This window comes from Peromyscus eremicus, chromosome 8a, assembly GCF_949786415.1.
Source record: "Peromyscus eremicus chromosome 8a, PerEre_H2_v1, whole genome shotgun sequence".
NCBI classification, from domain to species: Eukaryota; Metazoa; Chordata; class Mammalia; order Rodentia; family Cricetidae; genus Peromyscus; species Peromyscus eremicus.
Genome location: NC_081423.1, coordinates 18,692,700 through 18,704,979, shown reverse-complemented (window position 1 = coordinate 18,704,979; position 12,280 = coordinate 18,692,700). Strand labels below are relative to the sequence as shown.

The following is a 12,280-nucleotide window of genomic DNA, read 5'->3' as shown; positions in this document are numbered from 1 at the left end:
AGCACAGTGTAATTATAATGAGCTTTATTGACATCATAAAAATGGGATGCCAGGTGGTGTCCATTTCCACGTATTTAATTGAAGAAATGAAAGATTGTGTAATGCGGAGCAAACTCAGCCATCTGTCAAGCCACAATAAAATGTTGTCATAGCTGTGACCTTGACTCCTGAGACGACCATTGAAGAGGAAAAGAAGTTTATGATGTGAGTGACTGAACCGGCTAATTTTCTTCTTCGCTCTGATGCCAACAGAGAGAATGGACGGCTTCTCCATTATGTTCTTCAGCACTGCCTGCTCCGGAGTTGGGTGATTGCGAGCAAATCAACCTGAGCACCGTGTAAAATCATAAGCTAGGATACTGAAAAGGTGAAGAGTCATGAAATGCTACTCTACAGCCTTTTGAAGTCAGCGTCAACCGATGTAAACGGAGATTTTCTATAAAACAATAAGTGAAGTCACACTACAGACCATTTTTTGACCCCGTGACTCAAGATTCAAGTATCAAAATAACATTCTATTTTCAAAATTGTGTGTGTGTGTGAGTGTGTATGAGTGTGTGCCACATGTGTACATGGATGTGATGCCTGTGAAGTCCAGAAGAGCGTGTCAGCTCTACTGGGTCTGGAGTTCCAATTTCACAAGGCACCTGCCAAGGGTTCTAGGAACCGAACTTGGGTTCACAGGAGCAGCAAGTGCTCTCAAACCTTGAGCCGTCTCTTCCGTCCCCTAAATCTTGGATTTGAAGCATGAATTGAGAAGCACATTTCCATACTATATATACAAAACTTAGAATACTGGTGAGGTACTTTTCATAGTGAATTTTATTTCTACAAAAATGAATATATTCCAATAGCTTACTCAAAGGATGTAAGAAAAATTATTTGCAAATGCATGATTGGTTTTCTGTCCCTTAAATTTTAATTTAGCTCTTTTACCAGGACCTGCCAAAATAGACCATCTCTCCAGCCCGAGTCTCCACTTCCTTTAATCTTCCATCTGGTACACACTCCAGCACTTCCCAAGACCGTGCGCAGCTTTGGTGGAATCACAGCCAGCTGGGAGGAGGTGTGAGAGGGTGGCTGAACTCTAGAGTGAGAGGCTCCAGAGTACAGGTTATCAACTGCTGTTCAGATTAGCATGCCTAGAGGTCAGCATCCCACAATACAGTGTTAACGGATGTGCCCAGCAGACTCCAGCTAGGCACGAGGTACCACGTTAATAATGGGGGGTCTGAGGTGAGCATGGATTCAGAAAGCTCCAGGCTGGGAAAGGGATGAAGACAGAAGCAAGCACACTGCCGTTATTCCCACAGGGTGTGCACTTTTGGAGCAATTTTCATCCCACTGGGTTTGCCCAAATCTTTGGTTCCACAGGTGAGGAAGTTGAAGTTCAGTCCTGAGTGACATTGCTAATAGGGGCAAACCCGAGCTTCGAACAGACACAACTGACTTGCACTTTCCACCATACGTGATAGCTCCCGAGAAACCCCAGTTATTCTCTCGTTTCAGAAACTGTCGGGTAGAGTAGTCAAGCCACGAGTCCTGATTAACACGCACTGAATTAAGCATGTTGAGAAATGGTCTATTGTCCTTTTCTCAGCAGTAAAGATGAAGCCTTTTGTGGTTGAAGTCTTCCCTCACTTCCTGCCAAGAATGTGAAGGACTGTGGTTTCTCAGGATCCCATGAAGTCCCCAGCATGTTTTCTTTAGTAAGCTCCTGGAGGTGGCTTTGTGCATGGCCCACAAGTGCTCTACCACTGAGCTACACTCCAGACTCCAAATCTGCTCGTTTCTTACCTGAAGTCACTTTGGACTCCCCGACCACCAAACTGAGTGGCAGCTGTCGTTCATCCTGATACAATGACTTCAAGAGAGCTCTTGTAAGTCACAAGCGATGTGATATACATTATAGTGGTACACTGTCACACACTGTTTAGAAGCTTGTTGAAAGTGGACTCGGGGTTCAAGGAGCCCTCCCAGTTCTCAAACTCAAGCAGCCATGGCAGGTCTCCTTCCCAAACCTCTTGGGCTGGTAAAAACGTTCAGAGTAAAGGAGCTTGCTGCCAAGCCTCGTGACCTGAGTTCTATCCCCAGGACCCATATGGTAAAAGAAGAAATCCAACTCTTACAAGTTGTCCTATGATGTCCACACACATGCCATAATACATTATACACATACAAACATGCAGGCGCGCACACACACACACACGTAAAAAATGTTTTAAGTGAGTTCACTTTTTCAAAACTTTTATTATTTTTATGTGTATAGGTGTTTTGCCTGCATGTTTCTCTGTCCATCATGTACATACCTATAGAGGGCAGAAGAAGGCATTGGATACCCTGGGACTAGCAGTCTAGTGAGTGGCCATGTGGGTACCAGTTAAGTGCTCTTAACTGCTGAGCCATCTCTCCAGCCCCCAAATTCACTTTTATACACACGCCTACCACCCGTTTGCCCGTTTGCTTTTGCGCGCGCGCGCGCGCACACACACACACACACACACACACACACACACACGCACATACACTCCTTAGGAAAGTAAGCATATTTAACTTGGTCTATTTCATTTACTTTGCAGTGCTGCAGATCAAACCCAGGTCTCACCAATGCTAGACAACCTGTCCACCACAGAGCTACACCCTCAACTGCACCAGTACACTTGACGTAAGGACCTTTTCTTCTCTTGCTGTCCCCACCTGAACACACTCTGAGAGACAGAGGCATCAGGCATTTAGGGGCAAAAACGGATCACTACAATCCATCGCAGTCCCAGAGCCCAGACTACTGTCACTAAAATATTCCAAGTCTGGATGGTTACTCACTTTACTTTTTCTATTTATTTATTTGTTTGTTTGTTTGTTTGTTTAAGACAGAGTTTCTCTGTGTAGCCCTGACTGTCCTGGAACTCACTCTGTAGACCAGGCTGGCCTCAGGTTCACAGAGATCCACCTGCCTCTGCCTCCCAAGTGCGGGACTAAAGGCGTGCGCCACCACTGCCTGGCTACTTTATTTTATTTAAAAATATTTGTTTTTATTTCTGTTTCTGTGTGTAAGTGTGTGTCTGTGAGTGCATGTCATGTTTGTTGGATGTCAGGCTTTGGATCTCCTGGAGCTGGAGTCACAGAGGATTGAGTCTCCTGTCGTGGATGCTGGAAACAGAACTCAGGTGCTCTGCAACTTCAGTATGTGCTCTTAACCACTGGGCCATCTCTTCATCTTTCTGTAGCTCAACTTACCATTGGGGTCTGGGTTTTTCCAGTTTATCTTCCTGGTTTGATAAGAATTCTTCCTTACTGGTAAAAGAGCTAAATTAAGCCAGGTGATGGTGGCTCAAGTCCTTTTTAGCTAGAGCGATTGTCACACGAATTGCTAAATGGTCTTATTACAAAAACCCAGAGCCAGATATTGGGGATTAAACCAGATTGAACCGGTCTGAACCAGTCTGAAACAGTCTGAACTGGATTAAACGGGTCTGAACTCATCCGAACCGAATTAAACTGGTCTGAACCGGATTCAACCGGATTAAGCACACAGTGCTTTTATATACATTTCTATACACATGTATATATACATATATAGGGTGTTTCGATGAAATGATATACTGCTTGTGAGATGAACTTAAGAGAATTATCTATTTTAAACCAGTCGTAGTGACACACGCCTTTAATCCTAGCACTTGGGAGACAGAGACAGGCGGGTCTCTGTGAGTTCGAGGTCAGCCTGATCTACAAAGTGAATTCCAGGACAGCCAGAGCTACGTAGTGAGACCCTGTCTCCATGCTCCCCCCCCCCACATAGTACTATCTATTTCATATAATACTGTGATATTTTCAAATACTATTGAGTATTTTACATGATATTATATGTGCACCTTCTAGTGTACGTGGTATGTAGTATCACCAAGGAAATTCCCTTAATAATAGCATCTGGCCATCTCCTCTTCCACAACCCTATCGGTTTTTATATCCGTGTCTTCCTTCGGTTCACTCTCTGCTTTAAATTTCACTTCAGGTAATTTAGTGCCTGCACAGAGACATCTGCAATTCAATTATAAGACATTTAGGAAGACTGCTCAGTCGGAACAACCTGGGACTCCAGGCCAGATCCCAACCAGAGAACTGAGGCAAACGCCTCGCTCGCTTCCTTAGCGACTCCCCTATTCGCTTGCATCCGTGCGTGGGAACTGCTCCTGTCTCCGAGCGACCGCAAACTTGGCTTTTCTTGCTCAGCGCCTAAGGTCGATTGCCCTCGGCCACCCAAGTCCGAAAGAAGCTCTCCAGTCCCAGGAAGTGACAGCGACACATGCCTAACTTCGAGGTGGTGGGCCTAGACCTGTAAACACAGGGGCGGGGTCAGCGCGCGGCGGGGGCGGGGCTAGTGTGACGGGGCGGGACCAGCGCGGCGGGGGCGGGGCCGGCTCGCGGCGGGGGCGGGGCCTCGCTCTAACGGACTCCAGGTGGGTCGCGCGGCCCCCTCTGTGGAAGTCGCAGCGCGTGAGCGGCGCCAGGCGGAAGCCGCGGAGCAGCCAGCCCTCCGGGAGTGTCCGGTGAGCCGCGGCTCCGACGGCCTGCTGTGGTGTCCATCCGGCCGCGCGGGACCTCGCGGCAGTTCTGAGAGGACACCCGCGCGTGTCTCGAGCGCCTGGGCCCCGAAGGTTCACAGCGGAGCGCGCAGGCCCTGGCCTGTCAGGTGCCTGCCGGTCGGGACTCCCTCCTCCGTGCCTCTTCTTCCCGCCGGTGGCTCCCTCCGTGTCCGTTCTCCTCCAGTCAGCTTCTACCCCGCCTGTTCCCCCCAGGCAGTCCATTTCCTGTCAGGTGTCTCCCTGTCAGGGTCTGAGGATGACGGTGTCCCAGGTCACCCGGTCCCTTGAGGTCAGGTCCATACTGTGAGGTTCTGTCCAGTCAGGTGCCTCACATGTGGAGGTGCGTTCTCCCCAGGTCCTCACCCTGTCGGGTCCCAGGTCAACAATCTCAGAGACAGGCTTTTGTAGTCTGTCTGTCTTTCTTTCTTTCTTTCTTTCTTTCTTTCTTTCTTTCTTTCTTTCTCCCTCCCTCCCTCCCTCCCTCCTCCTTCCCTCCTTTCCTTCCTTCCTTCCTTCCTTCCTTCCTTCCTTCCTCCCTTCCTTCCTTTCCTTTGCTCCAAATATATATTTGGTATATATTTGAATGCTTGCTCCCCAATTAGTGGAACTGACTGATAACATTAGGGGATATGGCATAGTTGGAGGAGGTGTGTTTTTGGGAATGGGCTCTCCCTTGCTGCCTGCTGCCTGCAGATCAGGATGTCAACTCTCAGCTCCATGCTTGCCTCCTGCCATCTTTCCTGGAGTGATGATAATGGACTAGAAAGGATAAAAAAAGAAAGGCGGAGTGGGTACCTTTTGGCGGGTCCTGCCAAGATCTGCCATTAAGCAAATACACCACGAGCAATAGAGGTAGAGCAAGAGGTTTGTTTATTGGGGAAGGGTGAAAGGCCTTGTCAGAGTGAGGACATGAGAGAGGTAGACAGACAGACAGACAGACAGACAGACAAGAGGAAGAAGAGAGGAGCAAGAGGCAAGAGAGGAAACAGCTTTTGTAGTTTTTGTTGTTGTCTGTTTTTGAGACAACATGTAGCCCAGGCTGGCCTTGAACTTGTGATTCTCCTGTCTCCACCTCCTGTGTTTTGAATTACAAGCCAACATCACTCCAAGCCATGGAGGAAATGAAGGAAGATGTTCTCTATCTATCTATCTATCTATCTATTTCTCCTTCTCTTCCCTCCTTCCCTTTATCTTTCTCCCTTTCTCCTTCCTTTCCATCCTCCCTGAATTGTCTGCCTTCTTTCCTCCCTCCCTTCCTTCCTGCCTCCCTCCCTCCCTCCCTCCCTCCCTTCCTTCCTTTCTTCCTTCCAAATCTTTCCCCTCTTCCTTCTTGAGACAGGGTCTCAAGGAACCCAAGGAACCCAGGCTGGCTTCAAAATTCACTGTAGCTCAGATTAGCCTTGAACTTTTGATTCTCCTACCTCCACTTCTCAAATGCTGAGATTGCAGGTATATGCCACCATAACTGCTAGGAGAGAGGTTTTAAGGGGGAAAGAGCCTGTCAGGTTCTCAGGGGATAGGGACAGGATACATGCAAAAACCTATGGAACAGTCCTATGTATGCATGTCACATAGGATCCTGGAGAATACATCAGGATATTAGTATAGAGTATGTATTATGAGTAAAACATACATGTATATGTATATTATATATGTATGTATGTATTATGAGTAAAACAGACTACTTTCCCTGACCTAGAAATCCCATGTTCCACTTATTTTCCCTTACTCCTACCTGTATCACCCCCTGGTTATCACTGGCCTTTTTATTATATCCAGGATTTTGCCTTTTCCAGAATGACATACAGTTGGAATAATCAAAATGCATGTTAAAATACTGAATGGGGCTGGAAAGAGGCTCAATGGATGGGTGCTTTACTGCAAAAGGATGCAGATACATTTGGATCCCAACACCTACATAAAAGTGGGGCATGGCTGCACTTCTGGGGGTTGGAAATAAGAGATCACCAGGGCTTAATAGTCATCGGCTACCCTGGCTTCAGTTTCAATGAGAGACTTTAAAGAACTAAAGCTGGCAAGTAGTGGTGGAGCATGGCTTTAATCCCAGCACTCGAGAGCCAGAGGCAGGAGGATCTCTGTGAGTTCTAGACCAGCCTAGTCTACAAAGTGAGTTCCAGAACAGCCATGGCTACACAGGGAAACCCAGTTTCAAACAAAACAAACAAAAAACAAAAAAAGAAACAAGACAAAGAAAAATAGAGTTGAGCTTCTTCCTCTGGCCTTCTTGTACATACCTGTACACACATACCACACACAATAATAATAATAATAATAATATAGAATTTATTTATTATGTATGTGTGCAGACATGGGGGTGCACTATGGATGTGTGGAAGTCAGGGAACAAGTTTTGGGAGCTGATTCTCTCCTTCCATCATGTGATTTCTGGTGCTCAAACTCAGGTTGCCAGTCTTGGTACCAAGAGGCCTTACTCATTGAGTCATATTACTGGCCCCCTACATTTTTGTTTAAAAATTTTTTAATTAAAAAATTTTTTATTTTATATGCATTGGTGTTTTGCCTGTATGTATGTCTGTGTGAGGGTGTCAGGTTCCCTAGAACTGGAGTTATAGACCGTTGTGAGCTGCCATGTGGGTTCTGGGATTTGAACCCAGGCCCTCTTGAGGAGCAGTCAGTGCTCTTCACTGCTGAGCCATCTCTCCAGCACCCCCAAAATTATAATTTTTTAAAAAGCAGTGCTATAAATTTTGAAACTGCCTTAGAAGGTTACTAACACTTTCTTCTGTCTCCACACTGGGGGGTTTTCAGGTGTGGTAGCCAGGAGGCCAACAATTTAAGAGTGTTTGGAAGAAAGGAAACTGATTTCTTGCAGGAAAAAAAATCCTAGTCATAAAATATTGTTACAAAGTTTGTGGTTTATGTCCGGAGGTTGCAAAGATACTCTGTATAGGACTAGCCTCATGGAGAAAACTTCCTTATAGTGGCCTCACTCAGCATCAACCTTTAGAATAAATTGGAAACCATAGGAAAGTCACCTCCAAGTTCCCTGGAAGCTTCCTTTGCCTAGAGTAGCAAGCTATAAACCTTACTTGTTTCTATAACTTAAATGCTGTAAACATAGTATTGGGTATCAGCTAGAATTCTTATTTACCCAAAAAGTTAACTGTAACAATATTATCTTCAAGTTCCAAACTGATTTTTTTAGGACTTGATTTAATTTAGTCTACAAATTAGTAGCAACTATGTGTGAGATACTGAAGTACCTAGTCACTTGTGGTTACAAGAGAGGAAGAGCCAAGGCACAGCTCTGATCTCATGTGGCAGCCTTATAATGCGACAGAGCAGAGGAGAGATAGTAGGAAAGGCCTCTACTTGAGGCTAATGTAGAGGAGCCTGTCCTGGGGGATTGGAAGGTTGTGTTGTGACTGGGGAGGAGGAAAGAGGGAGCTGCTTCTACCAGACCCCACCCATCGCTGGTCTGGGGAATGAGGACTGCAAGGACACTGGAGGGTGGTAGGAGGAGAGGTTGAGGCAGCAAAGGCTGTCAGCTGTGCACACTAGAGGCTATGGCAAGGAGTTTGGACTTTATTCTCAATGCTCTGGAAAGGTTTAGAAAGCTTGGAAGTGACATGATCTACGTTTTGAAAGATTGTTCTGTCACGTGGAGAAGAGACAGAGAGGATCAAGAATAGAAGCAGAATATTGGGCAGAATGGGCTAGAGAGATGGCTCAATGGTTAAGAGCACTGGTTTCTCTTCCTGATTGCCTAGGTTTAATTCCCAGTACCCACATGGTGGCTCACAACTATCTATAACTCTAGTTCCAGGAGATCTGACACCCTCTTCTGGTCTTCTTTGGTACTAGGCACACAAGTGTTACACAGACATATATGTAGGCAAAACACCCATGCACATTAAAAGAAAAAAAAAGTTGGACATAGTGTCACACATCTGCGATTCCAGCATTCTAGAGGCTGAGCGAGTGGATAAGAAATTTGAGGTTGTTGGGGTTGGGTAGATGGGGCAGTGAGATGGCTCAGTAGATAAAGATGATTGCTGTGAAGCCTGATGAACTGAGTTCAATCTCTTGGACCCATGTGGTAGATGGAGAAAACTGACTCCCACCAGTTGTCCTCTGACCTTCACATGCATGCCCATCTCTCAATTAATTAATTAATTAATGAAAAAAATCAATGCCACCTTAGGATATATGGCCAGAACTTGATGTGTGTGTGTGTGTGTGTGTGTGTGTGTGTGTGTATGTGTGTGTGTGTGTGTGTGTGTGTGTGTTTTGGGGGAGTTGATGTATCCAAGACTGGCCTTGAACTCCTTGTTTTCCAGCTTCTACTCCCCAAATATTGAGATCAAAGGTGCATATTACTATGATAAAGGAAAAGAAATATTAGCAAAGAGAAAATGCAGAGGAATGGATTTTCTGGTGGGAAATTCTATGGTAGCTCCAGGGCATCAGTGTGACACCTAGTTTTCAGCCTGGTGAACAGTCATGACCCTGAAAAGAACAATCAGCCCATGTGGGCATAAACACAGACATGTACTTGCATGCACACACAAACATATTTGGGCTCGCCAGCTTCATAAATTCAACAAAGTTCTTCCTCGTTTCCACTCAAACCCTCTGCTTACAGTTCATTTATTTAAGGCCCAGATCTGAATCCAACTGACTAAATTTCTCAAAATTTGACTATAGCCTAAAAATTAGAAAATCATTGAGCTTAAGAGCTGACTAATGTCCTCAGATGACCTGTTAGCTAGACACCACCTCAGAACAAGCAGCTTGCTGTGTTTCATTTTCAGCAGGGTTAACAGAATCCTCTCTTTTCACACCAGAGTAAAAGGACCAAGTAATACAACATTCTCTGGAGGGAAGAAAGAGGGGCATGAAGGGTTTGGGCCAGGTCAGACCATAAACAAAAGACCAGGAAGGTCCTGGAGAAACTGGCCCACATCAGACTGGCGGTCACCCCTTCAAAGCTGGAGGTGGGCTCAAGAGCTCAAGGAGGGCCATTTGGGAGACCTGGGTGGAAGCTCCTAACAGTCACCAGTGGCACTACCCCACTGGAACCTGAAGCTGGCAGAGTCCCACCACCATAGCTTCTTTCTTTCCATCCTCACTAAGGACCTAGAGGTCCTGAGGCTATGCTCTTAAGATGTCACTTCTGGCCCTATATTTTTATTGTTTCTCCCTGAGACACCTGAGTAGGTTCAGGGCATAGTTTCTGGTGACCACCCTATAGCTCTAGCTCTTAATCTGATTCTTGACCTGAATCCCTATCACACAATGTACATATGAACAAATAAGGAAACAGGTTATATGCTGGGCTGTGGTGGCACACGCCTTATATCCTAGTACGAAGAGACAGAGGTAGGTGGATCTCTGTGAGTTTGAGGCCAGCCTGGTCTACATAGTGAGTTCCAGGACAGGTTTCACAGAGAAACCCTGTCTCAAAAAACCAAAAAAGAAAAAAGGAAGGAAGGAAGGAAGGAAGGAAGGAAGGAAGGAAGGAAGGAAGGAAGGAAGAAAGGAAGAAAGAAAGAAAACAGGTTATGATGGTATCTTATGTGAGGACTAATTGTGCCTTGTCCTGGGGAGATGGCACTGGAGTTGGAGAAGAAGAGGCATTATAGCCAAGTGTGATGACACATACCTTTAATCTCGGGCAGGAGGATCAGGAGTTCAGGACTGTGACCTCAAATAGTGATTTCAAGGCCAATCTGAGTTACCTGAGTCCCTGTCTCAAAAACCTAAAGGAAATATAGTTATAAATAGAAGTTGATAATGAATTATATAATATCTGAACTTACATATTTAACTATTTTGTGTGAAATTTATATTTTTCAAAGCACTCAGGTAGTGAAGTAAGTGATACTTTTTTGTGGATAAACACTAAAGTATGTCATCAATATACTTCAGATAATAATAGTGGGAACTGAAAGAGCTTCAAAGATATAATATCATATAAGCCATTAAACCCTGAAGATGCTAAGGGGGAGAAACCATTTAGTATATGTAGGGGGGGTTTGTTTGTTTGTTTGTTTGTTTCCAAGACAGGGTTTCTTTGTGTAACTTTGGCTGTTGTAGAACTAGCTCTGTAGACCAGGCTGGACTTGAACTGAGAGGTCCACCTGCCTCTGCCTCCTGAGTGCTGGGATTAAAGGCATGTGCAACCTTGGCCCAGCTTGCAAGTGGGTGCTTTAACACACAACCACCCACTAAATAATTTGTCTTCTCTGACCTCAAGTGTCTGGCTAAAATGCCATTTATAAAATTTAAAAATTATAAGATTTATAAAATGCCATTTATAAAATGGCATTTATAAAGTGGATTCATTTAAAAGATTTATTTATATTTATGTTCTGCCTGTACATCATGTGTGTGACCAGTCCCTGTAGAGTCAGAAAAAAGTATTAGATCTTCTAAAGCTAGAGTTACAGATGAACTGCCTTGTAGTAGTTGGGAACTGAACTCAGGTCCTTTGCAAAGAGCAGCAAGTGTTCCTGACTACTGAGCCATTTCTTTAGTTCCAGAGCTCCTTTTTTATTTTTATTTTTTGGTGGGGTGTGTATGTGCAGGGTTTCCTTATGTAGCTTAGTTGGTCTCTAACTCTTGATTCTTCTGCCTGAGCCTGAATGCTGGAATTACGTGTGTGCCACCATGCTTTTGATGGATTCTCTAATAACTTTTTGAGGAGGCCAGTGATATGTCCCAGCTGATAAAAATACTTTGAGTCAAGCCTCATGACCCACGTTCAATTCTAGGGACCTACATGATAGGAGAAAACCAGCTCCTACAAGTTGTTCTCTGAGCTTCACATGTGCATCACAGCATGTGTACAACTCAACCAGAAAAAAATGTAATAGCTGCTGAATGGATGAATGGATAAATGAATGTGCTTGGCAAGAATTTCAGAAAGTGAAATTGCATTATAAATTAGATAAGACCAGTCAGAAATGTAAGAAATTTAACACTTCTTAATCTCCAATTGTTTCTTCTAGGACTGGAAGGCCTGGGCTGCAAAAACCTGCTACATTGGATATTATTGAAAAGAACTGATGTCGTTTCTTGAGAGCCTGTGAACATCCAGGCACATTGTGCACAGTTTCTAATTCTTACTGCAAGGTAGATAGTAGTCACATTTTAATATGAGGAAATAAGTAGTATCATATAATACATGACCACAAAATAGTGGGGCTGGGATGCAAAATCAGTTTTTACTAAGTCTACAAGCGCCTGAAATACAAAATCCTTACAGGTGTCAGGGATGCTTCCTGGTACTGAACAAAGCCTGGGCATGAGGACATTCATAGAGTTAAGGATTCTGTATTGTTACTATTCTGTTGCCGTGGTATAATATGCCAAAATGAGACTTGAAGAAAGAGTTTATTTTGGCTTATGGTTACAGAGAGATAAACAAGACAAAGAAGGCATGGTAGGCAGTAGGAGCAGGAACATTTCCAACATCTATACACAGGAAGCAGAGAGGGGGAGGGAAAGGGAAGGGAGAAAAGGGGAAGGGAGAGAGGGAGGGGGAGATATAGACAGACAGACGGACAGGTGGGTGGGTGGGTGGGTAAGTGGATTGGTAAGTAGGTAGGTTGGTAGGATAGGTAGGTAGGTAGATAGATAGGTAGGTACGTATGTAGATAATGAGAGAATAGGAAGAAGGGTGAGACTATAAAATTCCACCCTAGTGATGT

The 12,280-nt window shown here is 44.8% G+C and overlaps 1 protein-coding gene across 4 annotated transcripts in view; it reads left to right on the top strand.

The window, feature by feature from the left end:
• The first annotated feature begins 4,474 nt into the window (after positions 1-4,474).
• The window catches only part of LOC131916802 (meiosis-specific with OB domain-containing protein-like), a 41,828-nt gene continuing 34,022 nt past the window's right edge, over positions 4,475-12,280 (top strand). For 2 of the 4 annotated variants that reach the window (XM_059270347.1, XM_059270345.1), the window contains exon 1: positions 4,475-4,690. The gene's annotated coding sequence lies outside the window, so the exon portion shown is untranslated. Of the gene's footprint in view, positions 4,924-11,580; positions 11,703-12,280 lie in introns of those variants that run through there. The other 2 variants (XM_059270344.1, XM_059270346.1) reach the window with 2 other exon arrangements.